A 27,179-nucleotide genomic window follows, 5' to 3' on the forward strand; every position below is an offset into this window, starting at 1 on the left:
GAGGGGCTGAAACAGAGGGCGAGAAACATAGGAGCTGAAACAGAGGGGCTGAAAAAGAGGGGCTGAAACAGAGGGGCTGAATCAGAGCGGCTGATTCAGAGGGGCTGAAACAGAGGGGCTGAATCAGCGGGGCTGAAACAGAGGGCGACAAACAGAGGGGCTGAAACAGAGGGGCTGAAACAGAGGGTCTGAAAGAGAGGGGCTGAAACAGAGGGGCTGAAACAGAGGGCGAGAAACAGAGGGGCTGAAACAGAGGGGATGAAACAGAGGGGCTGAAGCAGAGGGTGTGAAACACAGGGGCTGAAACAGAGGGCGAGAAACAGAGGGGCTGAAACAGAGGGCGAGAAACAGAGGGCGAGAAACAGAGGGGCTGAAACAGAGGGGCTGAAACAGAGGGGCTGAAACAGAGGGGCTGAAACAGAGGGCGAGAAACCGAGGGGCTGAAACAGAGGGGCTGAAACAGAGGGGCTGAAACAGAGGGGCTGAAACAGAGGGCGAGAAACAGAGGGCGAGAATCAGAGGGACTGAAACAGAGGGGCTGAAACAGAGTGCGTGAAACACAGGGGCTGAAACAGAGGGCGAGAAACAGAGGGGCTGAAACAGAGGGCGAGAAACAGAGGGCGAGAATCAGAGGGACTGAAACAGAGGGGCTGAAACAGAGGGGCTGAAACAGAGGGCGAGAAACAGAGGGGCTGAAACAGAGGGCGAGAAACAGAGGGCGAGAAACAGGGGGACTGAAACAGAGGGGCTGAAACAGAGGGGCTGAAACAGAGGGCGAGAAACAGAGAAGCTGAAACCGAGGGACAGAAACAGAGGGGCTGAAACAGAGGTGCTGAAACAGAGGGCGAGAAACAGAGGGGCTGAAACAGAGGGTGAGAAACAGAGATGCTGAAACAGAGGGGCTAAAACAGAGGGCGAGAAACAGAGGGGCTGAAACAGCGGGGCTGAAACAGAGGGCTGAAACAGAGGGGCTGAAACAGAGGGCGAGAAACTGAGGGGCTGAAACAGAGGGGCTGAAAAAGAGGGGCTGAAACAGAGGGGCTGAATCAGAGGGGCTGAATCAGAGGCGCTGAAACAGAGGGGCTGAAACAGAGGGCGAGAAACAGAGGGGCTGAAACAGAGGGCGAGAAACAGAGGGCGAGAAACAGAGGGACTGAAACAGAGGGGTTGAAACAGAGGGGCTGAAACAGAGGGGCTGAAACAGAGGATGTGAAACAGAGGGGCTGAAACAGAGGGCGAGAAACAGAGGGGCTGAAACAGAGGGCGAGAAACAGAGGACGAGAAACAGAGGGGCTGAAACAGAGGGGCTGAAACAGAGGGGCTGAAACAGAGGGGCTGAAACAGAGTGCGTGAAACACAGGGGCTGAAACAGAGGGCGAGAATCAGAGGGGCTGAAACAGAGGGCGAGAAACAGAGGGCGAGAAACAGAGGGACTGAAACAGAGGGGCTGAAACAGAGGGGCTGAAACAGAGGGCGAGAAACAGAGGGGCTGAAACAGAGGGCGAGAAACAGAGGGGCTGAAACAGATTGGCTGAAACAGAGGGGCTGAATCAGAGGGGCTGAATCAGAGGGGCTGAATCAGAGGGGCTGAAACAGAGGGCGAGAAACAGAGGGGCTGAAACAGAGGGCGAGAAACAGAGGGGCTGAAACAGAGGGGCTGAAACAGAGGGCAAGAAACAGAGTGGCTGAAACAGAGGGGCTGAAACAGAGGGTCTGAAACAGAGGGGCTGAAACAGAGGGCGAGAAACAGAGGGGCTGAAACAGAGGGCGATAAACAGAGGGCGAGAAACAGAGGGACTGAAACAGCGGGTCTGAAACAGAGGGGCTGAAACAGAGGGGCTGAAATAGAGGGCAAGAAACAGAGGGGCTGAAACAGAGGGCGAGAAACTGAGGGGCTGAAACAGAGGGGCTGAAAAAGAGTGTGAGAAACAGAGGGGCTGAAACAGCGGGCGAGAAACAGAGTGGCTGAAACAGAGGGGCTGAAACAGAGGTGCTGAAAAAGAGGGTGAGAAACAGAGGGGCTGGAACAGATGGCGAGAAACAGAGTGGCTGAAACATAGGGGCTGAAACAGAGGGGCTGAAACAGAGGGTGAGAAACAGAGGGGCTGGAACAGAGGGCGAGAAACAGATGGGCTGAAACAGAGGGCGAGAAACAGAGGGGCTGAAACAGAGGGGCTGAAACAGAGGGGCTGAAACAGAGTGGCTGAAACAGAGGGCGAGAAACAGAGGGGCTGAAACAGAGGGCGAGAAACAGAGGGGCTGCATCAGTGAGGCTGAATCAGAGTGGCTGAAACAGAGGGGCTGAAACAGAGGGGCTGAATCAGAGGGGCTAAAACAGAGGGCGAGAAACAAAGGGGCTGAAACAGAGGGCGAGAAACCGAGGGGCTGAAACAGAGGGCGAGAAACATAGGAGCTGAAACAGAGGGGCTGAAAAAGAGGGGCTGAAACAGAGGGGCTGAATCAGAGCGGCTGATTCAGAGGGGCTGAAACAGAGGGGCTGAATCAGCGGGGCTGAAACAGAGGGCGACAAACAGAGGGGCTGAAACAGAGGGGCTGAAACAGAGGGTCTGAAAGAGAGGGGCTGAAACAGAGGGGCTGAAACAGAGGGCGAGAAACAGAGGGGCTGAAACAGAGGGGATGAAACAGAGGGGCTGAAGCAGAGGGTGTGAAACACAGGGGCTGAAACAGAGGGCGAGAAACAGAGGGGCTGAAACAGAGGGCGAGAAACAGAGGGCGAGAAACAGAGGGGCTGAAACAGAGGGGCTGAAACAGAGGGGCTGAAACAGAGGGGCTGAAACAGAGGGCGAGAAACCGAGGGGCTGAAACAGAGGGGCTGAAACAGAGGGGCTGAAACAGAGGGGCTGAAACAGAGGGCGAGAAACAGAGGGCGAGAATCAGAGGGACTGAAACAGAGGGGCTGAAACAGAGTGCGTGAAACACAGGGGCTGAAACAGAGGGCGAGAAACAGAGGGGCTGAAACAGAGGGCGAGAAACAGAGGGCGAGAATCAGAGGGACTGAAACAGAGGGGCTGAAACAGAGGGGCTGAAACAGAGGGCGAGAAACAGAGGGGCTGAAACAGAGGGCGAGAAACAGAGGGCGAGAAACAGAGGGACTGAAACAGAGGGGCTGAAACAGAGGGGCTGAAACAGAGGGCGAGAAACAGAGAAGCTGAAACCGAGGGACAGAAACAGAGGGGCTGAAACAGAGGTGCTGAAACAGAGGGCGAGAAACAGAGGGGCTGAAACAGAGGGTGAGAAACAGAGATGCTGAAACAGAGGGGCTAAAACAGAGGGCGAGAAACAGAGGGGCTGAAACAGCGGGGCTGAAACAGAGGGCTGAAACAGAGGGGCTGAAACAGAGGGCGAGAAACTGAGGGGCTGAAACAGAGGGGCTGAAAAAGAGGGGCTGAAACAGAGGGGCTGAATCAGAGGGGCTGAATCAGAGGCGCTGAAACAGAGGGGCTGAAACAGAGGGCGAGAAACAGAGGGGCTGAAACAGAGGGCGAGAAACAGAGGGCGAGAAACAGAGGGACTGAAACAGAGGGGTTGAAACAGAGGGGCTGAAACAGAGGGGCTGAAACAGAGGATGTGAAACAGAGGGGCTGAAACAGAGGGCGAGAAACAGAGGGGCTGAAACAGAGGGCGAGAAACAGAGGACGAGAAACAGAGGGGCTGAAACAGAGGGGCTGAAACAGAGGGGCTGAAACAGAGTGCGTGAAACACAGGGGCTGAAACAGAGGGCGAGAATCAGAGGGGCTGAAACAGAGGGCGAGAAACAGAGGGCGAGAAACAGAGGGACTGAAACAGAGGGGCTGAAACAGAGGGGCTGAAACAGAGAGCGAGAAACAGAGGGGCTGAAACAGAGGGCGAGAAACAGAGGGGCTGAAACAGATTGGCTGAAACAGAGGGGCTGAATCAGAGGGGCTGAATCAGAGGGGCTGAATCAGAGGGGCTGAAACAGAGGGCGAGAAACAGAGGGGCTGAAACAGAGGGCGAGAAACAGAGGGGCTGAAACAGAGGGGCTGAAACAGAGGGCAAGAAACAGAGTGGCTGAAACAGAGGGGCTGAAACAGAGGGGCTGAAACAGAGGGGCTGAAACAGAGGGCGAGAAACAGAGGGGCTGAAACAGAGGGCGAGAAACAGAGGGGCTGAAACAGAGGGCGATAAACAGAGGGCGAGAAACAGAGGGACTGAAACAGCGGGGCTGAAACAGAGGGGCTGAAACAGAGGGGCTGAAATAGAGGGCAAGAAACAGAGGGGCTGAAACAGAGGGCGAGAAACTGAGGGGCTGAAACAGAGGGGCTGAAAAAGAGTGTGAGAAACAGAGGGGCTGAAACAGCGGGCGAGAAACAGAGTGGCTGAAACAGAGGGGCTGAAACAGAGGGGCTGAAAAAGAGGGTGAGAAACAGAGGGTCTGGAACAGATGGCGAGAAACAGAGTGGCTGAAACATAGGGGCTGAAACAGAGGGGCTGAAACAGAGGGTGAGAAACAGAGGGGCTGGAACAGAGGGCGAGAAACAGATGGGCTGAAACAGAGGGCTAGAAACAGAGGGGCTGAAACAGAGGGGCTGAAACAGAGGGGCTGAAACAGAGTGGCTGAAACAGAGGGCGAGAAACAGAGGGGCTGAAACAGAGGGCGAGAAACAGAGGGGCTGCATCAGTGAGGCTGAATCAGAGTGGCTGAAACAGAGGGGCTGAAACAGAGGGGCTGAATCAGAGGGGCTAAAACAGAGGCCAGAAACAAAGGGGCTGAAACAGAGGGCGAGAAACCGAGGGGCTGAAACAGAGGGCGAGAAACATAGGAGCTGAAACAGAGGGGCTGAAAAAGAGGGGCTGAAACAGAGGGGCTGAATCAGAGCGGCTGATTCAGAGGGGCTGAAACAGAGGGGCTGAATCAGCGGGGCTGAAACAGAGGGCGACAAACAGAGGGGCTGAAACAGAGGGGCTGAAACAGAGGGTCTGAAAGAGAGGGGCTGAAACAGAGGGGCTGAAACAGAGGGCGAGAAACAGAGGGGCTGAAACAGAGGTGATGAAACAGAGGGGCTGAAGCAGAGGGTGTGAAACACAGGGGCTGAAACAGAGGGCGAGAAACAGAGGGGCTGAAACAGAGGGCGAGAAACAGAGGGCGAGAAACAGAGGGGCTGAAACAGAGGGGCTGAAACAGAGGGGCTGAAACAGAGGGTGAGAAACCGAGGGGCTGAAACAGAGGGGCTGAAACAGAGGGGCTGAAACAGAGGGGCTGAAACAGAGGGCGAGAAACAGAGGGCGAGAATCAGAGGGACTGAAACAGAGGGGCTGAAACAGAGTGCGTGAAACACAGGGGCTGAAACAGAGGGCGAGAAACAGAGGGGCTGAAACAGAGGGCGAGAAACAGAGGGCGAGAATCAGAGGGACTGAAACAGAGGGGCTGAAACAGAGGGGCTGAAACAGAGGGCGAGAAACAGAGGGGCTGAAACAGAGGGCGAGAAACAGAGGGCGAGAAACAGAGGGACTGAAACAGAGGGGCTGAAACAGAGGGGCTGAAACAGAGGGCGAGAAACAGAGAAGCTGAAACCGAGGGACAGAAACAGAGGGGCTGAAACAGAGGTGCTGAAACAGAGGGCGAGAAACAGAGGGGCTGAAACAGAGGGTGAGAAACAGAGAGGCTGAAACAGAGGGGCTAAAACAGAGGGCGAGAAACAGAGGGGCTGAAACAGCGGGGCTGAAACAGAGGGCTGAAACAGAGGGTCTGAAACAGAGGGGCTGAAACAGAGGGCGAGAAACAGAGGGGCTGAAACAGAGGGCGATAAACAGAGGGCGAGAAACAGAGGGACTGAAACAGCGGGGCTGAAACAGAGGGGCTGAAACAGAGGGGCTGAAATAGAGGGCAAGAAACAGAGGGGCTGAAACAGAGGGCGAGAAACTGAGGGGCTGAAACAGAGGGGCTGAAAAAGAGTGTGAGAAACAGAGGGGCTGAAACAGCGGGCGAGAAACAGAGTGGCTGAAACAGAGGGGCTGAAACAGAGGTGCTGAAAAAGAGGGTGAGAAACAGAGGGGCTGGAACAGATGGCGAGAAACAGAGTGGCTGAAACATAGGGGCTGAAACAGAGGGGCTGAAACAGAGGGTGAGAAACAGAGGGGCTGGAACAGAGGGCGAGAAACAGATGGGCTGAAACAGAGGGCGAGAAACAGAGGGGCTGAAACAGAGGGGCTGAAACAGAGGGGCTGAAACAGAGTGGCTGAAACAGAGGGCGAGAAACAGAGGGGCTGAAACAGAGGGCGAGAAACAGAGGGGCTGCATCAGTGAGGCTGAATCAGAGTGGCTGAAACAGAGGGGCTGAAACAGAGGGGCTGAATCAGAGGGGCTAAAACAGAGGGCGAGAAACAAAGGGGCTGAAACAGAGGGCGAGAAACCGAGGGGCTGAAACAGAGGGCGAGAAACATAGGAGCTGAAACAGAGGGGCTGAAAAAGAGGGGCTGAAACAGAGGGGCTGAATCAGAGCGGCTGATTCAGAGGGGCTGAAACAGAGGGGCTGAATCAGCGGGGCTGAAACAGAGGGCGACAAACAGAGGGGCTGAAACAGAGGGGCTGAAACAGAGGGTCTGAAAGAGAGGGGCTGAAACAGAGGGGCTGAAACAGAGGGCGAGAAACAGAGGGGCTGAAACAGAGGGGATGAAACAGAGGGGCTGAAGCAGAGGGTGTGAAACACAGGGGCTGAAACAGAGGGCGAGAAACAGAGGGGCTGAAACAGAGGGCGAGAAACAGAGGGCGAGAAACAGAGGGGCTGAAACAGAGGGGCTGAAACAGAGGGGCTGAAACAGAGGGGCTGAAACAGAGGGCGAGAAACCGAGGGGCTGAAACAGAGGGGCTGAAACAGAGGGGCTGAAACAGAGGGGCTGAAACAGAGGGCGAGAAACAGAGGGCGAGAATCAGAGGGACTGAAACAGAGGGGCTGAAACAGAGTGCGTGAAACACAGGGGCTGAAACAGAGGGCGAGAAACAGAGGGGCTGAAACAGAGGGCGAGAAACAGAGGGCGAGAATCAGAGGGACTGAAACAGAGGGGCTGAAACAGAGGGGCTGAAACAGAGGGCGAGAAACAGAGGGGCTGAAACAGAGGGCGAGAAACAGAGGGCGAGAAACAGAGGGACTGAAACAGAGGGGCTGAAACAGAGGGGCTGAAACAGAGGGCGAGAAACAGAGAAGCTGAAACCGAGGGACAGAAACAGAGGGGCTGAAACAGAGGTGCTGAAACAGAGGGCGAGAAACAGAGGGGCTGAAACAGAGGGTGAGAAACAGAGATGCTGAAACAGAGGGGCTAAAACAGAGGGCGAGAAACAGAGGGGCTGAAACAGCGGGGCTGAAACAGAGGGCTGAAACAGAGGGGCTGAAACAGAGGGCGAGAAACTGAGGGGCTGAAACAGAGGGGCTGAAAAAGAGGGGCTGAAACAGAGGGGCTGAATCAGAGGGGCTGAATCAGAGGCGCTGAAACAGAGGGGCTGAAACAGAGGGCGAGAAACAGAGGGGCTGAAACAGAGGGCGAGAAACAGAGGGCGAGAAACAGAGGGACTGAAACAGAGGGGTTGAAACAGAGGGGCTGAAACAGAGGGGCTGAAACAGAGGATGTGAAACAGAGGGGCTGAAACAGAGGGCGAGAAACAGAGGGGCTGAAACAGAGGGCGAGAAACAGAGGACGAGAAACAGAGGGGCTGAAACAGAGGGGCTGAAACAGAGGGGCTGAAACAGAGGGGCTGAAACAGAGTGCGTGAAACACAGGGGCTGAAACAGAGGGCGAGAATCAGAGGGGCTGAAACAGAGGGCGAGAAACAGAGGGCGAGAAACAGAGGGACTGAAACAGAGGGGCTGAAACAGAGGGGCTGAAACAGAGAGCGAGAAACAGAGGGGCTGAAACAGAGGGCGAGAAACAGAGGGGCTGAAATAGATTGGCTGAAACAGAGGGGCTGAATCAGAGGGGCTGAATCAGAGGGGCTGAATCAGAGGGGCTGAAACAGAGGGCGAGAAACAGAGGGGCTGAAACAGAGGGCGAGAAACAGAGGGGCTGAAACAGAGGGGCTGAAACAGAGGGCAAGAAACAGAGTGGCTGAAACAGAGGGGCTGAAACAGAGGGGCTGAAACAGAGGGGCTGAAACAGAGGGCGAGAAACAGAGGGGCTGAAACAGAGGGCGAGAAACAGAGGGGCTGAAACAGAGGGCGAGAAACAGAGGGCGAGAAACAGAGGGACTGAAACAGCGGGGCTGAAACAGAGGGGCTGAAACAGAGGGGCTGAAATAGAGGGCAAGAAACAGAGGGGCTGAAACAGAGGGCGAGAAACTGAGGGGCTGAAACAGAGGGGCTGAAAAAGAGTGTGAGAAACAGAGGGGCTGAAACAGCGGGCGAGAAACAGAGTGGCTGAAACAGAGGGGCTGAAACAGAGGGGCTGAAAAAGAGGGTGAGAAACAGAGGGTCTGGAACAGATGGCGAGAAACAGAGTGGCTGAAACATAGGGGCTGAAACAGAGGGGCTGAAACAGAGGGTGAGAAACAGAGCGGCTGGAACAGAGGGCGAGAAACAGATGGGCTGAAACAGAGGGCGAGAAACAGAGGGGCTGAAACAGAGGGGCTGAAACAGAGGGGCTGAAACAGAGTGGCTGAAACAGAGGGCGAGAAACAGAGGGGCTGAAACAGAGGGCGAGAAACAGAGGGGCTGCATCAGTGAGGCTGAATCAGAGTGGCTGAAACAGAGGGGCTGAAACAGAGGGGCTGAATCAGAGGGGCTAAAACAGAGGGCGAGAAACAAAGGGGCTGAAACAGAGGGCGAGAAACCGAGGGGCTGAAACAGAGGGCGAGAAACATAGGAGCTGAAACAGAGGGGCTGAAAAAGAGGGGCTGAAACAGAGGGGCTGAATCAGAGCGGCTGATTCAGAGGGGCTGAAACAGAGGGGCTGAATCAGCGGGGCTGAAACAGAGGGCGACAAACAGAGGGGCTGAAACAGAGGGGCTGAAACAGAGGGTCTGAAAGAGAGGGGCTGAAACAGAGGGGCTGAAACAGAGGGCGAGAAACAGAGGGGCTGAAACAGAGGTGATGAAACAGAGGGGCTGAAGCAGAGGGTGTGAAACACAGGGGCTGAAACAGAGGGCGAGAAACAGAGGGGCTGAAACAGAGGGCGAGAAACAGAGGGCGAGAAACAGAGGGGCTGAAACAGAGGGGCTGAAACAGAGGGGCTGAAACAGAGGGGCTGAAACAGAGGGTGAGAAACCGAGGGGCTGAAACAGAGGGGCTGAAACAGAGGGGCTGAAACAGAGGGGCTGAAACAGAGGGCGAGAAACAGAGGGCGAGAATCAGAGGGACTGAAACAGAGGGGCTGAAACAGAGTGCGTGAAACACAGGGGCTGAAACAGAGGGCGAGAAACAGAGGGGCTGAAACAGAGGGCGAGAAACAGAGGGCGAGAATCAGAGGGACTGAAACAGAGGGGCTGAAACAGAGGGGCTGAAACAGAGGGCGAGAAACAGAGGGGCTGAAACAGAGGGCGAGAAACAGAGGGCGAGAAACAGAGGGACTGAAACAGAGGGGCTGAAACAGAGGGGCTGAAACAGAGGGCGAGAAACAGAGAAGCTGAAACCGAGGGACAGAAACAGAGGGGCTGAAACAGAGGTGCTGAAACAGAGGGCGAGAAACAGAGGGGCTGAAACAGAGGGTGAGAAACAGAGAGGCTGAAACAGAGGGGCTAAAACAGAGGGCGAGAAACAGAGGGGCTGAAACAGCGGGGCTGAAACAGAGGGCTGAAACAGAGGGGCTGAAACAGAGGGCGAGAAACTGAGGGGCTGAAACAGAGGGGCTGAAAAAGAGTGGCTGAAACAGAGGGGCTGAATCAGAGGGGCTGAATCAGAGGCGCTGAAACAGAGGGGCTGAAACAGAGGGCGAGAAACAGAGGGGCTGAAACAGAGGGCGAGAAACAGAGGGCGAGAAACAGAGGGACTGAAACAGAGGGGTTGAAACAGAGGGGCTGAAACAGAGGGGCTGAAACAGAGGATGTGAAACAGAGGGGCTGAAACAGAGGGCGAGAAACAGAGGGGCTGAAACAGAGGGCGAGAAACAGAGGACGAGAAACAGAGGGGCTGAAACAGAGGGGCTGAAACAGAGGGGCTGAAACAGAGGGGCTGAAACAGAGTGCGTGAAACACAGGGGCTGAAACAGAGGGCGAGAATCAGAGGGGCTGAAACAGAGGGCGAGAAACAGAGGGCGAGAAACAGAGGGACTGAAACAGAGGGGCTGAAACAGAGGGGCTGAAACAGAGGGCGAGAAACAGAGGGGCTGAAACAGAGGGCGAGAAACAGAGGGGCTGAAACAGATTGGCTGAAACAGAGGGGCTGAATCAGAGGGGCTGAATCAGAGGGGCTGAATCAGAGGGGCTGAAACAGAGGGCGAGAAACAGAGGGGCTGAAACAGAGGGCGAGAAACAGAGGGGCTGAAACAGAGGGGCTGAAACAGAGGTCAAGAAACAGAGTGGCTGAAACAGAGGGGCTGAAACAGAGGGGCTGAAACAGAGGGGCTGAAACAGAGGGCGAGAAACAGAGGGGCTGAAACAGAGGGACTGAAACAGAGGGGCTGAAACAGAGGGGCTGAAACAGAGGGCGAGAAACAGAGAAGCTGAAACCGAGGGACAGAAACAGAGGGGCTGAAACAGAGGTGCTGAAACAGAGGGCGAGAAACAGAGGGGCTGAAACAGAGGGTGAGAAACAGAGAGGCTGAAACAGAGGGCGATAAACAGAGGGCGAGAAACAGAGGGACTGAAACAGCGGGGCTGAAACAGAGGGGCTGAAACAGAGGGGCTGAAATAGAGGGCAAGAAACAGAGGGGCTGAAACAGAGGGCGAGAAACTGAGGGGCTGAAACAGAGGGGCTGAAAAAGAGTGTGAGAAACAGAGGGGCTGAAACAGCGGGCGAGAAACAGAGTGGCTGAAACAGAGGGGCTGAAACAGAGGGGCTGAAAAAGAGGGTGAGAAACAGAGGGGCTGGAACAGATGGCGAGAAACAGAGTGGCTGAAACATAGGGGCTGAAACAGAGGGGCTGAAACAGAGGGTGAGAAACAGAGGGGCTGGAACAGAGGGCGAGAAACAGATGGGCTGAAACAGAGGGCGAGAAACAGAGGGGCTGAAACAGAGGGGCTGAAACAGAGGGGCTGAAACAGAGTGGCTGAAACAGAGGGCGAGAAACAGAGGGGCTGAAACAGAGGGCGAGAAACAGAGGGGCTGCATCAGTGAGGCTGAATCAGAGTGGCTGAAACAGAGGGGCTGAAACAGAGGGGCTGAATCAGAGGGGCTAAAACAGAGGGCGAGAAACAAAGGGGCTGAAACAGAGGGCGAGAAACCGAGGGGCTGAAACAGAGGGCGAGAAACATAGGAGCTGAAACAGAGGGGCTGAAAAAGAGGGGCTGAAACAGAGGGGCTGAATCAGAGCGGCTGATTCAGAGGGGCTGAAACAGAGGGGCTGAATCAGCGGGGCTGAAACAGAGGGCGACAAACAGAGGGGCTGAAACAGAGGGGCTGAAACAGAGGGTCTGAAAGAGAGGGGCTGAAACAGAGGGGCTGAAACAGAGGGCGAGAAACAGAGGGGCTGCATCAGTGAGGCTGAATCAGAGGGGCTGAAACAGAGTGGCTGAAACAGAGGGCGAGAAACAGAGGGGCTGAAACAGAGGGCGAGAAACAGAGGGGCTGCATCAGTGAGGCTGAATCAGAGGGGCTGAAACAGAGGGGCTGAAACAGAGGGGCTGAATCAGAGGGGCTAAAACAGAGGGCGAGAAACAAAGGGGCTGAAACTGAGGGCGAGAAACCGAGGGGCTGAAATAGAGGGCGAGAAACATAGGAGCTGAAACAGAGGGGCTGAAAAAGAGGGGCTGAAACAGAGGGGCTGAATCAGAGGGGCTGATTCAGAGGGGCTGAAACAGAGGGGCTGAATCAGCGGGGCTGAAACAGAGGGCGAGAAACAGAGGGGCTGAAACAGAGGGGCTGAAACAGAGGGTCTGAAAGAGAGGGGCTGAAACAGAGGGGCTGAAACAGAGGGCGAGAAACAGAGGGGCTGAAACAGAGGGGATGAAACAGAGGGGCTGAAGCAGAGGGTGTGAAACACAGGGGCTGAATCAGAGGGCGAGAAACAGAGGGGCTGAAACAGAGGGCGAGAAACAGAGGGCGAGAAACAGAGGGACTGAAACAGAGGGGCTGAAACAGAGGGGCTGAAACAGAGGGCGAGAAACAGAGGGGCTGAAACAGAGGGCGACAAACAGAGGTGCTGAAACAGGGGGCGAGAAACAGAGGGGCTGAAACATAGTGGCTGAAACAGAGGGCGAGAAACAGAGGGGCGGGAAACAGAGGGGCGGGAAACAGAGAGGCGTGAAACAGAGGGGCTGAATCAGAGGGGCTGAATCAGAGGGCGAGAAACAGAGGGGCTGAAACAGAGGGGCTGAAACAGAGGGGCTGAAAAAGAGGGTGAGAAACAGAGGGGCTGAAACAGAGGGGCTGAAACAGAGGGGCTGAAAAAGAGGGTGAGAAACAGAGGGGCTGGAACAGATGGCGAGAAACAGAGTGGCTGAAACATAGGGGCTGAAACAGAGGGGCTGAAACAGAGGGTGAGAAACAGAGGGGCTGGAACAGAGGGCGAGAAACAGATGGGCTGAAACAGAGGGCGAGAAACAGAGGGGCTGAAACAGAGGGGCTGAAACAGAGGGGCTGAAACAGAGTGGCTGAAACAGAGGGCGAGAAACAGAGGGGCTGAAACAGAGGGCGAGAAACAGAGGGGCTGCATCAGTGAGGCTGAATCAGAGTGGCTGAAACAGAGGGGCTGAAACAGAGGGGCTGAATCAGAGGGGCTAAAACAGAGGGCGAGAAACAAAGGGGCTGAAACAGAGGGCGAGAAACCGAGGGGCTGAAACAGAGGGCGAGAAACATAGGAGCTGAAACAGAGGGGCTGAAAAAGAGGGGCTGAAACAGAGGGGCTGAATCAGAGCGGCTGATTCAGAGGGGCTGAAACAGAGGGGCTGAATCAGCGGGGCTGAAACAGAGGGCGACAAACAGAGGGGCTGAAACAGAGGGGCTGAAACAGAGGGTCTGAAAGAGAGGGGCTGAAACAGAGGGGCTGAAACAGAGGGCGAGAAACAGAGGGGCTGAAACAGAGGGGATGAAACAGAGGGGCTGAAGCAGAGGGTGTGAAACACAGGGGCTGAAACAGAGGGCGAGAAACAGAGGGGCTGAAACAGAGGGCGAGAAACAGAGGGCGAGAAACAGAGGGGCTGAAACAGAGGGGCTGAAACAGAGGGGCTGAAACAGAGGGGCTGAAACAGAGGGTGAGAAACCGAGGGGCTGAAACAGAGGGGCTGAAACAGAGGGGCTGAAACAGAGGGCGAGAAACAGAGGGCGAGAATCAGAGGGACTGAAACAGAGGGGCTGAAACAGAGTGCGTGAAACACAGGGGCTGAAACAGAGGGCGAGAAACAGAGGGGCTGAAACAGAGGGCGAGAAACAGAGGGCGAGAATCAGAGGGACTGAAACAGAGGGGCTGAAACAGAGGGGCTGAAACAGAGGGCGAGAAACAGAGGGGCTGAAACAGAGGGCGAGAAACAGAGGGCGAGAAACAGAGGGACTGAAACAGAGGGGCTGAAACAGAGGGGCTGAAACAGAGGGCGAGAAACAGAGAAGCTGAAACCGAGGGACAGAAACAGAGGGGCTGAAACAGAGGTGCTGAAACAGAGGGCGAGAAACAGAGGGGCTGAAACAGAGGGTGAGAAACAGAGAGGCTGAAACAGAGGGGCTAAAACAGAGGGCGAGAAACAGAGGGGCTGAAACAGCGGGGCTGAAACAGAGGGCTGAAACAGAGGGGCTGAAACAGAGGGCGAGAAACTGAGGGGCTGAAACAGAGGGGCTGAAAAAGAGTGGCTGAAACAGAGGGGCTGAATCAGAGGGGCTGAATCAGAGGCGCTGAAACAGAGGGGCTGAAACAGAGGGCGAGAAACAGAGGGGCTGAAACAGAGGGCGAGAAACAGAGGGCGAGAAACAGAGGGACTGAAACAGAGGGGTTGAAACAGAGGGGCTGAAACAGAGGGGCTGAAACAGAGGATGTGAAACAGAGGGGCTGAAACAGAGGGCGAGAAACAGAGGGGCTGAAACAGAGGGCGAGAAACAGAGGACCAGAAACAGAGGGGCTGAAACAGAGGGGCTGAAACAGAGGGGCTGAAACAGAGGGGCTGAAACAGAGTGCGTGAAACACAGGGGCTGAAACAGAGGGCGAGAATCAGAGGGGCTGAAACAGAGGGCGAGAAACAGAGGGCGAGAAACAGAGGGACTGAAACAGAGGGGCTGAAACAGAGGGGCTGAAACAGAGGGCGAGAAACAGAGGGGCTGAAACAGAGGGCGAGAAACAGAGGGGCTGAAACAGATTGGCTGAAACAGAGGGGCTGAATCAGAGGGGCTGAATCAGAGGGGCTGAATCAGAGGGGCTGAAACAGAGGGCGAGAAGCAGAGGGGCTGAAACAGAGGGCGAGAAACAGAGGGGCTGAAACAGAGGGGCTGAAACAGAGGTCAAGAAACAGAGTGGCTGAAACAGAGGGGCTGAAACAGAGGGGCTGAAACAGAGGGGCTGAAACAGAGGGCGAGAAACAGAGGGGCTGAAACAGAGGGACTGAAACAGAGGGGCTGAAACAGAGGGGCTGAAACAGAGGGCGAGAAACAGAGAAGCTGAAACCGAGGGACAGAAACAGAGGGGCTGAAACAGAGGGGCTGAAACAGAGGGCGAGAAACAGAGGGGCTGAAACAGAGGGTGAGAAACAGAGAGGCTGAAACAGAGGGCGATAAACAGAGGGCGAGAAACAGAGGGACTGAAACAGCGGGGCTGAAACAGAGGGGCTGAAACAGAGGGGCTGAAATAGAGGGCAAGAAACAGAGGGGCTGAAACAGAGGGCGAGAAACTGAGGGGCTGAAACAGAGGGGCTGAAAAAGAGTGTGAGAAACAGAGGGGCTGAAACAGCGGGCGAGAAACAGAGTGGCTGAAACAGAGGGGCTGAAACAGAGGGGCTGAAAAAGAGGGTGAGAAACAGAGGGGCTGGAACAGATGGCGAGAAACAGAGTGGCTGAAACATAGGGGCTGAAACAGAGGGGCTGAAACAGAGGGTGAGAAACAGAGGGGCTGGAACAGAGGGCGAGAAACAGATGGGCTGAAACAGAGGGCGAGAAACAGAGGGGCTGAAACAGAGGGGCTGAAACAGAGGGGCTGAAACAGAGTGGCTGAAACAGAGGGCGAGAAACAGAGGGGCTGAAACAGAGGGCGAGAAACAGAGGGGCTGCATCAGTGAGGCTGAATCAGAGTGGCTGAAACAGAGGGGCTGAAACAGAGGGGCTGAATCAGAGGGGCTAAAACAGAGGGCGAGAAACAAAGGGGCTGAAACAGAGGGCGAGAAACCGAGGGGCTGAAACAGAGGGCGAGAAACATAGGAGCTGAAACAGAGGGGCTGAAAAAGAGGGGCTGAAACAGAGGGGCTGAATCAGAGCGGCTGATTCAGAGGGGCTGAAACAGAGGGGCTGAATCAGCGGGGCTGAAACAGAGGGCGACAAACAGAGGGGCTGAAACAGAGGGGCTGAAACAGAGGGTCTGAAAGAGAGGGGCTGAAACAGAGGGGCTGAAACAGAGGGCGAGAAACAGAGGGGCTGCATCAGTGAGGCTGAATCAGAGGGGCTGAAACAGAGTGGCTGAAACAGAGGGCGAGAAACAGAGGGGCTGAAACAGAGGGCGAGAAACAGAGGGGCTGCATCAGTGAGGCTGAATCAGAGGGGCTGAAACAGAGGGGCTGAAACAGAGGGGCTGAATCAGAGGGGCTAAAACAGAGGGCGAGAAACAAAGGGGCTGAAACTGAGGGCGAGAAACCGAGGGGCTGAAATAGAGGGCGAGAAACATAGGAGCTGAAACAGAGGGGCTGAAAAAGAGGGGCTGAAACAGAGGGGCTGAATCAGAGGGGCTGATTCAGAGGGGCTGAAACAGAGGGGCTGAATCAGCGGGGCTGAAACAGAGGGCGAGAAACAGAGGGGCTGAAACAGAGGGGCTGAAACAGAGGGTCTGAAAGAGAGGGGCTGAAACAGAGGGGCTGAAACAGAGGGCGAGAAACAGAGGGGCTGAAACAGAGGGGATGAAACAGAGGGGCTGAAGCAGAGGGTGTGAAACACAGGGGCTGAATCAGAGGGCGAGAAACAGAGGGGCTGAAACAGAGGGCGAGAAACAGAGGGCGAGAAACAGAGGGACTGAAACAGAGGGGCTGAAACAGAGGGGCTGAAACAGAGGGCGAGAAACAGAGGGGCTGAAACAGAGGGCGACAAACAGAGGTGCTGAAACAGGGGGCGAGAAACAGAGGGGCTGAAACATAGTGGCTGAAACAGAGGGCGAGAAACAGAGGGGCGGGAAACAGAGGGGCGGGAAACAGAGAGGCGTGAAACAGAGGGGCTGAATCAGAGGGGCTGAATCAGAGGGCGAGAAACAGAGGGGCTGAAACAGAGGGGCTGAAACAGAGGGGCTGAAAAAGAGGGTGAGAAACAGAGGGGCTGAAACAGAGGGGCTGAAACAGAGGGGCTGAAAAAGAGGGTGAGAAACAGAGGGGCTGGAACAGATGGCGAGAAACAGAGTGGCTGAAACATAGGGGCTGAAACAGAGGGGCTGAAACAGAGGGTGAGAAACAGAGGGGCTGGAACAGAGGGCGAGAAACAGATGGGCTGAAACAGAGGGCGAGAAACAGAGGGGCTGAAACAGAGGGGCTGAAACAGAGGGGCTGAAACAGAGTGGCTGAAACAGAGGGCGAGAAACAGAGGGGCTGAAACAGAGGGCGAGAAACAGAGGGGCTGCATCAGTGAGGCTGAATCAGAGTGGCTGAAACAGAGGGGCTGAAACAGAGGGGCTGAATCAGAGGGGCTAAAACAGAGGGCGAGAAACAAAGGGGCTGAAACAGAGGGCGAGAAACCGAGGGGCTGAAACAGAGGGCGAGAAACATAGGAGCTGAAACAGAGGGGCTGAAAAAGAGGGGCTGAAACAGAGGGGCTGAATCAGAGCGGCTGATTCAGAGGGGCTGAAACAGAGGGGCTGAATCAGCGGGGCTGAAACAGAGGGCGACAAACAGAGGGGCTGAAACAGAGGGGCTGAAACAGAGGGTCTGAAAGAGAGGGGCTGAAACAGAGGGGCTGAAACAGAGGGCGAGAAACAGAGGGGCTGAAACAGAGGGGATGAAACAGAGGGGCTGAAGCAGAGGGTGTGAAACACAGGGGCTGAAACAGAGGGCGAGAAACAGAGGGGCTGAAACAGAGGGCGAGAAACAGAGGGCGAGAAACAGAGGGGCTGAAACAGAGGGGCTGAAACAGAGGGGCTGAAACAGAGGGGCTGAAACAGAGGGTGAGAAACCGAGGGGCTGAAACAGAGGGGCTGAAACAGAGGGGCTGAAACAGAGGGCGAGAAACAGAGGGCGAGAATCAGAGGGACTGAAACAGAGGGGCTGAAACAGAGTGCGTGAAACACAGGGGCTGAAACAGAGGGCGAGAAACAGAGGGGCTGAAACAGAGGGCGAGAAACAGAGGGCGAGAATCAGAGGGACTGAAACAGAGGGGCTGAAACAGAGGGGCTGAAACAGAGGGCGAGAAACAGAGGGGCTGAAACAGAGGGCGAGAAACAGAGGGCGAGAAACAGAGGGACTGAAACAGAGGGGCTGAAACAGAGGGGCTGAAACAGAGGGCGAGAAACAGAGAAGCTGAAACCGAGGGACAGAAACAGAGGGGCTGAAACAGAGGTGCTGAAACAGAGGGCGAGAAACAGAGGGGCTGAAACAGAGGGTGAGAAACAGAGAGGCTGAAACAGAGGGGCTAAAACAGAGGGCGAGAAACAGAGGGGCTGAAACAGCGGGGCTGAAACAGAGGGCTGAAACAGAGGGGCTGAAACAGAGGGCGAGAAACTGAGGGGCTGAAACAGAGGGGCTGAAAAAGAGTGGCTGAAACAGAGGGGCTGAATCAGAGGGGCTGAATCAGAGGCGCTGAAACAGAGGGGCTGAAACAGAGGGCGAGAAACAGAGGGGCTGAAACAGAGGGCGAGAAACAGAGGGCGAGAAACAGAGGGACTGAAACAGAGGGGTTGAAACAGAGGGGCTGAAACAGAGGGGCTGAAACAGAGGATGTGAAACAGAGGGGCTGAAACAGAGGGCGAGAAACAGAGGGGCTGAAACAGAGGGCGAGAAACAGAGGACCAGAAACAGAGGGGCTGAAACAGAGGGGCTGAAACAGAGGGGCTGAAACAGAGGGGCTGAAACAGAGTGCGTGAAACACAGGGGCTGAAACAGAGGGCGAGAATCAGAGGGGCTGAAACAGAGGGCGAGAAACAGAGGGCGAGAAACAGAGGGACTGAAACAGAGGGGCTGAAACAGAGGGGCTGAAACAGAGGGCGAGAAACAGAGGGGCTGAAACAGAGGGCGAGAAACAGAGGGGCTGAAACAGATTGGCTGAAACAGAGGGGCTGAATCAGAGGGGCTGAATCAGAGGGGCTGAATCAGAGGGGCTGAAACAGAGGGCGAGAAACAGAGGGGCTGAAACAGAGGGCGAGAAACAGAGGGGCTGAAACAGAGGGGCTGAAACAGAGGTCAAGAAACAGAGTGGCTGAAACAGAGGGGCTGAAACAGAGGGGCTGAAACAGAGGGGCTGAAACAGAGGGCGAGAAACAGAGGGGCTGAAACAGAGGGACTGAAACAGAGGGGCTGAAACAGAGGGGCTGAAACAGAGGGCGAGAAACAGAGAAGCTGAAACCGAGGGACAGAAACAGAGGGGCTGAAACAGAGGGGCTGAAACAGAGGGCGAGAAACAGAGGGGCTGAAACAGAGGGTGAGAAACAGAGAGGCTGAAACAGAGGGCGATAAACAGAGGGCGAGAAACAGAGGGACTGAAACAGCGGGGCTGAAACAGAGGGGCTGAAACAGAGGGGCTGAAATAGAGGGCAAGAAACAGAGGGGCTGAAACAGAGGGCGAGAAACTGAGGGGCTGAAACAGAGGGGCTGAAAAAGAGTGTGAGAAACAGAGGGGCTGAAACAGCGGGCGAGAAACAGAGTGGCTGAAACAGAGGGGCTGAAACAGAGGGGCTGAAAAAGAGGGTGAGAAACAGAGGGGCTGGAACAGATGGCGAGAAACAGAGTGGCTGAAACATAGGGGCTGAAACAGAGGGGCTGAAACAGAGGGTGAGAAACAGAGGGGCTGGAACAGAGGGCGAGAAACAGATGGGCTGAAACAGAGGGCGAGAAACAGAGGGGCTGAAACAGAGGGGCTGAAACAGAGGGGCTGAAACAGAGTGGCTGAAACAGAGGGCGAGAAACAGAGGGGCTGAAACAGAGGGCGAGAAACAGAGGGGCTGCATCAGTGAGGCTGAATCAGAGTGGCTGAAACAGAGGGGCTGAAACAGAGGGGCTGAATCAGAGGGGCTAAAACAGAGGGCGAGAAACAAAGGGGCTGAAACAGAGGGCGAGAAACCGAGGGGCTGAAACAGAGGGCGAGAAACATAGGAGCTGAAACAGAGGGGCTGAAAAAGAGGGGCTGAAACAGAGGGGCTGAATCAGAGCGGCTGATTCAGAGGGGCTGAAACAGAGGGGCTGAATCAGCGGGGCTGAAACAGAGGGCGACAAACAGAGGGGCTGAAACAGAGGGGCTGAAACAGAGGGTCTGAAAGAGAGGGGCTGAAACAGAGGGGCTGAAACAGAGGGCGAGAAACAGAGGGGCTGCATCAGTGAGGCTGAATCAGAGGGGCTGAAACAGAGTGGCTGAAACAGAGGGCGAGAAACAGAGGGGCTGAAACAGAGGGCGAGAAACAGAGGGGCTGCATCAGTGAGGCTGAATCAGAGGGGCTGAAACAGAGGGGCTGAAACAGAGGGGCTGAATCAGAGGGGCTAAAACAGAGGGCGAGAAACAAAGGGGCTGAAACTGAGGGCGAGAAACCGAGGGGCTGAAATAGAGGGCGAGAAACATAGGAGCTGAAACAGAGGGGCTGAAAAAGAGGGGCTGAAACAGAGGGGCTGAATCAGAGGGGCTGATTCAGAGGGGCTGAAACAGAGGGGCTGAATCAGCGGGGCTGAAACAGAGGGCGAGAAACAGAGGGGCTGAAACAGAGGGGCTGAAACAGAGGGTCTGAAAGAGAGGGGCTGAAACAGAGGGGCTGAAACAGAGGGCGAGAAACAGAGGGGCTGAAACAGAGGGGATGAAACAGAGGGGCTGAAGCAGAGGGTGTGAAACACAGGGGCTGAATCAGAGGGCGAGAAACAGAGGGGCTGAAACAGAGGGCGAGAAACAGAGGGCGAGAAACAGAGGGACTGAAACAGAGGGGCTGAAACAGAGGGGCTGAAACAGAGGGCGAGAAACAGAGGGGCTGAAACAGAGGGCGACAAACAGAGGTGCTGAAACAGGGGGCGAGAAACAGAGGGGCTGAAACATAGTGGCTGAAACAGAGGGCGAGAAACAGAGGGGCGGGAAACAGAGGGGCGGGAAACAGAGAGGCGTGAAACAGAGGGGCTGAATCAGAGGGGCTGAATCAGAGGGCGAGAAACAGAGGGGCTGAAACAGAGGGGCTGAAACAGAGGGGCTGAAAAAGAGGGTGAGAAACAGAGGGGCTGAAACAGAGGGCGAGAAACAGAGGGGCTGCATCAGTGAGGCTGAATCAGAGGGGCTGAAACAGAGGAGCTGAAACAGAGGTGCTGAATCAGAGGGGCTAAAACAGAGGGCGGGAAACAAAGGGGCTGAAACAGAGGGCGAGAAACCGAGGGGCTGAAACAGAGGGCGAGAAACATAGGAGCTGAAACAGAGGGGCTGAAAAAGAGGCGCTGAAACAGAGGGGCTGAATCAGAGGGGCTGATTCAGAGGGGCTGAAACAGAGGGGCTGAATCAGCGGGGCTGAAACAGAGGGCGAGAAACAGAGGGGCTGAAACAGAGGGGCTGAAACAGAGGGTCTGAAAGAGAGGGTGTGAAACACAGGGGCTGAAACAGAGGGCGAGAAACAGAGGGGCTGAAACAGAGGGGATGAAACAGAGGGGCTGAAGCAGAGGGTGTGAAACACAGGGGCTGAATCAGAGGGCGAGAAACAGAGGGGCTGAAACAGAGGGCGAGAAACAGAGGGCGAGAAACAGAGGGGCTGAAACAGACGGGCTGGAACAGTGGGGCTGAAACAGAGGGCGAGAAACAGAGGGGCTGAAACAGTGGGGGTGAAACAGAGGGGCTGAAACAGAGGGCGAGAAACACAGGGGCTGAAACAGAGGGGCTGAAACAGAGGGCGTTAAACACAGGGGCTGAAACAGAGGGCGAGAAACAGAGGGGCTGAAACAGAGGGCGAGAAACAGAGGGGCTGAAACAGAGGAGCTGAAACAGAGGGGCTGAAACAGAGGGGCAGAAACAGAGGGCGAGAAACAGAGGGGCTGAAACAGAGGGCGAGAAACAGTGGGGCTGAAAGAGAGGTCGAGAAACAGAGGGGCTGAAACAGAGGCGCTGAAACAGAGGGGCTGAAACAGAGGGGCTGAATCAGAGGGGCTGAATCAGAGGCGCTGAAACAGAGGGGCTGAAACAGAGGGCGAGAAACAGAGGGGCTGAAACAGAGGGCGAGAAACAGAGGGGCTGAAACAGAGGGCGGGAAACAGAGGGGCTGAAACAGAGGGCTGAAACAGAGGGGCTGAAACAGAGGCGCTGAAACAGAGGGGCTGAAACAGAGGGGCTGAATCAGAGGGGCTGAATCAGAGGCGCTGAAACAGAGGGGCTGAAACAGAGGGCGAGAAACAGAGGGGCTGAAACAGAGGGCGAGAAACAGAGGGGCTGAAACAGAGGGCGAGAAACAGAGGGGCTGAAACAGAGGGGCTGAAACAGAGGGGCTGAATCAGAGGGGCTGAATCAGAGGCGCTGAAACAGAGGGGCTGAAACAGAGGGCGAAAAAACAGAGGGGCTTAAACAGAGGGCGAGAAACTGAGGGGCTGAAAAAGAGGGCGAGAAACAGCGGGCGAGAAACAGAGGGACTGAAACAGAGGGGCTGAAACAGAGGGGCTGAAACAGAGGGGCTGAAAAGAGTGGCTGAAACAGAGGGCGAGAAACAGATGGACTGAAACAGAGGGGTTGAAACAGAGGGGCTGAAACAGAGGGTCTGAAACAGAGGATGTGAAACAGAGGGGCTGAAACAGAGGGCGAGAAACAGAGGGGCTGAAACAGAGGGCGAGAAACAGAGGACGAGAAACAGAGGGGCTGAAACAGAGGGGCTGAAACAGAGGGGCTGAAACAGAGGGGCTGAAATAGAGTGCGTGAAACACAGGGGCTGAAACAGAGGGCGAGAATCAGAGGGGCTGAAACAGAGGGCGAGAAACAGAGGGCGAGAAACAGAGGGACTGAAACAGAGGGGCTGAAACAGAGGGGCTGAAACAGAGGGCGAGAAACAGAGGGGCTGAAACAGAGGGCGAGAAACAGATGGGCTGAAACAGATTGGCTGAAACAGAGGGGCTGAATCAGAGGGGCTGAATCAGAGGGGCTGAATCAGAGGGGCTGAAACAGAGGGCGAGAAACAGAGGGGCTGAAACAGAGGGCGAGAAACAGAGGGGCTGAAACAGAGGGGCTGAAACAGAGGGCAAGAAACAGAGTGGCTGAAACAGAGGGGCTGAAACAGAGGAGCTGAAACAGAGGGGCTGAAACAGAGGGCGAGAAACAGAGGGGCTGAAACAGAGGGCGAGAAACAGAGGGCCTGAAACAGAGGGCGATAAACAGAGGGCGAGAAACAGAGGGACTGAAACAGCGGGGCTGAAACAGAGGGGCTGAAACAGAGGGGCTGAAATAGAGGGCAAGAAACAGATGGGCTGAAACAGAGGGCGAGAAACTGAGGGGCTGAAACAGAGGGGCTGAAAAAGAGTGTGAGAAACAGAGGGGCTGAAACAGCGGGCGAGAAACAGAGTGGCTGAAACAGAGGGGCTGAAACAGAGGGGCTGAAAAAGAGGGTGAGAAACAGAGGGGCTGGAACAGATGGCGAGAAACAGAGTGGCTGAAACATAGGGGCTGAAACAGAGGGGCTGAAACAGAGGGTGAGAAACAGAGGGGCTGGAACAGAGGGCGAGAAACAGATGGGCTGAAACAGAGGGCGAGAAACAGAGGGGCTGAAACAGAGGGGCTGAAACAGAGGGGCTGAAACAGAGTGGCTGAAACAGAGGGCGAGAAACAGAGGGGCTGAAACAGAGGGCGAGAAACAGAGGGGCTGCATCAGTGAGGCTGAATCAGAGTGGCTGAAACAGAGGGGCTGAAACAGAGGGGCTGAATAAGAGGGGCTAAAACAGAGGGCGAGAAACAAAGGGGCTGAAACAGAGGGCGAGAAACCGAGGGGCTGAAACAGAGGGTGAGAAACATAGGAGCTGAAACAGAGGGGCTGAAAAAGAGGGGCTGAAACAGAGGGGCTGAATCAGAGCGGCTGATTCAGAGGGGCTGAAACAGAGGGGCTGAATCAGCGGGGCTGAAACAGAGGGCGAGAAACAGAGGGGCTGAAACGGAGGGGCTGAAACAGAGGGTCTGAAAGAGAGGGGCTGAAACAGAGGGGCTGAAACAGAGGGCGAGAAACAGAGGGGCTGAAACAGAGGGGATGAAACAGAGGGGCTGAAGCAGAGGGTGTGAAACACAGGGGCTGAATCAGAGGGCGAGAAACAGAGGGGCTGAAACAGAGGGCGAGAAACAGAGGGCGAGAAACAGAGGGACTGAAACAGAGGGGCTGAAACAGAGGGGCTGAAACAGAGGGCGAGAAACAGAGGGGCTGAAACAGAGGGCGACAAACAGAGGTGCTGAAACAGGGGGCGAGAAACAGAGGGGCTGAAACATAGTGGCTGAAACAGAGGGCGAGAAACAGAGGGGCGGGAAACAGAGAGGCGTGAAACAGAGGGGCTGAATCAGAGGGGCTGAATCAGAGGGCGAGAAACAGAGGGGCTGAAACAGAGGGGCTGAAACAGAGGGGCTGAAACAGAGGGGCTGAAAAAGAGGGTGAGAAACAGAGGGGCTGAAACAGAGGGCGAGAAACAGAGGGGCTGCATCAGTGAGGCTGAATCAGAGGGGCTGAAACAGAGGGGCTGAATCAGAGGGGCTAAAACAGAGGGCGAGAAACAAAGGGGCTGAAACAGAGGGTGAGAAACAGAGTGTCTGAAACATAGGGGCTGAAACAGAGGGGCTGAAACAGAGGGTGAGAAACAGAGGGGCTGGAACAGAGGGCGAGAAACAGATGGGCTGAAACAGAGGGCGAGAAACAGAGGGGCTGAAACAGAGGGCGAGAAACAGAGGGCGAGAAACAGAGGGGCTGAAACAGAGGGGCTGAAACAGAGGGGCTGAAACAGAGGGGCTGAAACAGAGGGTGAGAAACCGAGGGGCTGAAACAGAGGGGCTGAAACAGAGGGGCTGAAACAGAGGGGCTGAAACAGAGGGCGAGAAACAGAGGGCGAGAATCAGAGGGACTGAAACAGAGGGGCTGAAACAGAGTGCGTGAAACACAGGGGCTGAAACAGAGGGCGAGAAACAGAGGGGCTGAAACAGAGGGCGAGAAACAGAGGGCGAGAATCAGAGGGACTGAAACAGAGGGGCTGAAACAGAGGGGCTGAAACAGAGGGCGAGAAACAGAGGGGCTGAAACAGAGGGCGAGAAACAGAGGGCGAGAAACAGAGGGACTGAAACAGAGGGGCTGAAACAGAGGGGCTGAAACAGAGGGCGAGAAACAGAGAAGCTGAAACCGAGGGACAGAAACAGAGGGGCTGAAACAGAGGTGCTGAAACAGAGGGCGAGAAACAGAGGGGCTGAAACAGAGGGTGAGAAACAGAGAGGCTGAAACAGAGGGGCTAAAACAGAGGGCGAGAAACAGAGGGGCTGAAACAGCGGGGCTGAAACAGAGGGCTGAAACAGAGGGGCTGAAACAGAGGGCGAGAAACTGAGGGGCTGAAACAGAGGGGCTGAAAAAGAGTGGCTGAAACAGAGGGGCTGAATCAGAGGGGCTGAATCAGAGGCGCTGAAACAGAGGGGCTGAAACAGAGGGCGAGAAACAGAGGGGCTGAAACAGAGGGCGAGAAACAGAGGGCGAGAAACAGAGGGACTGAAACAGAGGGGTTGAAACAGAGGGGCTGAAACAGAGGGGCTGAAACAGAGGATGTGAAACAGAGGGGCTGAAACAGAGGGCGAGAAACAGAGGGGCTGAAACAGAGGGCGAGAAACAGAGGACGAGAAACAGAGGGGCTGAAACAGAGGGGCTGAAACAGAGGGGCTGAAACAGAGGGGCTGAAACAGAGTGCGTGAAACACAGGGGCTGAAACAGAGGGCGAGAATCAGAGGGGCTGAAACAGAGGGCGAGAAACAGAGGGCGAGAAACAGAGGGACTGAAACAGAGGGGCTGAAACAGAGGGGCTGAAACAGAGGGCGAGAAACAGAGGGGCTGAAACAGAGGGCGAGAAACAGAGGGGCTGAAACAGATTGGCTGAAACAGAGGGGCTGAATCAGAGGGGCTGAATCAGAGGGGCTGAATCAGAGGGGCTGAAACAGAGGGCGAGAAACAGAGGGGCTGAAACAGAGGGCGAGAAACAGAGGGGCTGAAACAGAGGGGCTGAAACAGAGGTCAAGAAACAGAGTGGCTGAAACAGAGGGGCTGAAACAGAGGGGCTGAAACAGAGGGGCTGAAACAGAGGGCGAGAAACAGAGGGGCTGAAACAGAGGGACTGAAACAGAGGGGCTGAAACAGAGGGGCTGAAACAGAGGGCGAGAAACAGAGAAGCTGAAACCGAGGGACAGAAACAGAGGGGCTGAAACAGAGGTGCTGAAACAGAGGGCGAGAAACAGAGGGGCTGAAACAGAGGGTGAGAAACAGAGAGGCTGAAACAGAGGGCGATAAACAGAGGGCGAGAAACAGAGGGACTGAAACAGCGGGGCTGAAACAGAGGGGCTGAAACAGAGGGGCTGAAATAGAGGGCAAGAAACAGAGGGGCTGAAACAGAGGGCGAGAAACTGAGGGGCTGAAACAGAGGGGCTGAAAAAGAGTGTGAGAAACAGAGGGGCTGAAACAGCGGGCGAGAAACAGAGTGGCTGAAACAGAGGGGCTGAAACAGAGGGGCTGAAAAAGAGGGTGAGAAACAGAGGGGCTGGAACAGATGGCGAGAAACAGAGTGGCTGAAACATAGGGGCTGAAACAGAGGGGCTGAAACAGAGGGTGAGAAACAGAGGGGCTGGAACAGAGGGCGAGAAACAGATGGGCTGAAACAGAGGGCGAGAAACAGAGGGGCTGAAACAGAGGGGCTGAAACAGAGGGGCTGAAACAGAGTGGCTGAAACAGAGGGCGAGAAACAGAGGGGCTGAAACAGAGGGCGAGAAACAGAGGGGCTGCATCAGTGAGGCTGAATCAGAGTGGCTGAAACAGAGGGGCTGAAACAGAGGGGCTGAATCAGAGGGGCTAAAACAGAGGGCGAGAAACAAAGGGGCTGAAACAGAGGGCGAGAAACCGAGGGGCTGAAACAGAGGGCGAGAAACATAGGAGCTGAAACAGAGGGGCTGAAAAAGAGGGGCTGAAACAGAGGGGCTGAATCAGAGCGGCTGATTCAGAGGGGCTGAAACAGAGGGGCTGAATCAGCGGGGCTGAAACAGAGGGCGACAAACAGAGGGGCTGAAACAGAGGGGCTGAAACAGAGGGTCTGAAAGAGAGGGGCTGAAACAGAGGGGCTGAAACAGAGGGCGAGAAACAGAGGGGCTGCATCAGTGAGGCTGAATCAGAGGGGCTGAAACAGAGTGGCTGAAACAGAGGGCGAGAAACAGAGGGGCTGAAACAGAGGGCGAGAAACAGAGGGGCTGCATCAGTGAGGCTGAATCAGAGGGGCTGAAACAGAGGGGCTGAAACAGAGGGGCTGAATCAGAGGGGCTAAAACAGAGGGCGAGAAACAAAGGGGCTGAAACTGAGGGCGAGAAACCGAGGGGCTGAAATAGAGGGCGAGAAACATAGGAGCTGAAACAGAGGGGCTGAAAAAGAGGGGCTGAAACAGAGGGGCTGAATCAGAGGGGCTGATTCAGAGGGGCTGAAACAGAGGGGCTGAATCAGCGGGGCTGAAACAGAGGGCGAGAAACAGAGGGGCTGAAACAGAGGGGCTGAAACAGAGGGTCTGAAAGAGAGGGGCTGAAACAGAGGGGCTGAAACAGAGG

The sequence above is a fragment of the Chiloscyllium punctatum genome, chromosome 8 (genome assembly GCF_047496795.1).
Source record: "Chiloscyllium punctatum isolate Juve2018m chromosome 8, sChiPun1.3, whole genome shotgun sequence".
Lineage (NCBI taxonomy): Eukaryota > Metazoa > Chordata > Chondrichthyes > Orectolobiformes > Hemiscylliidae > Chiloscyllium > Chiloscyllium punctatum.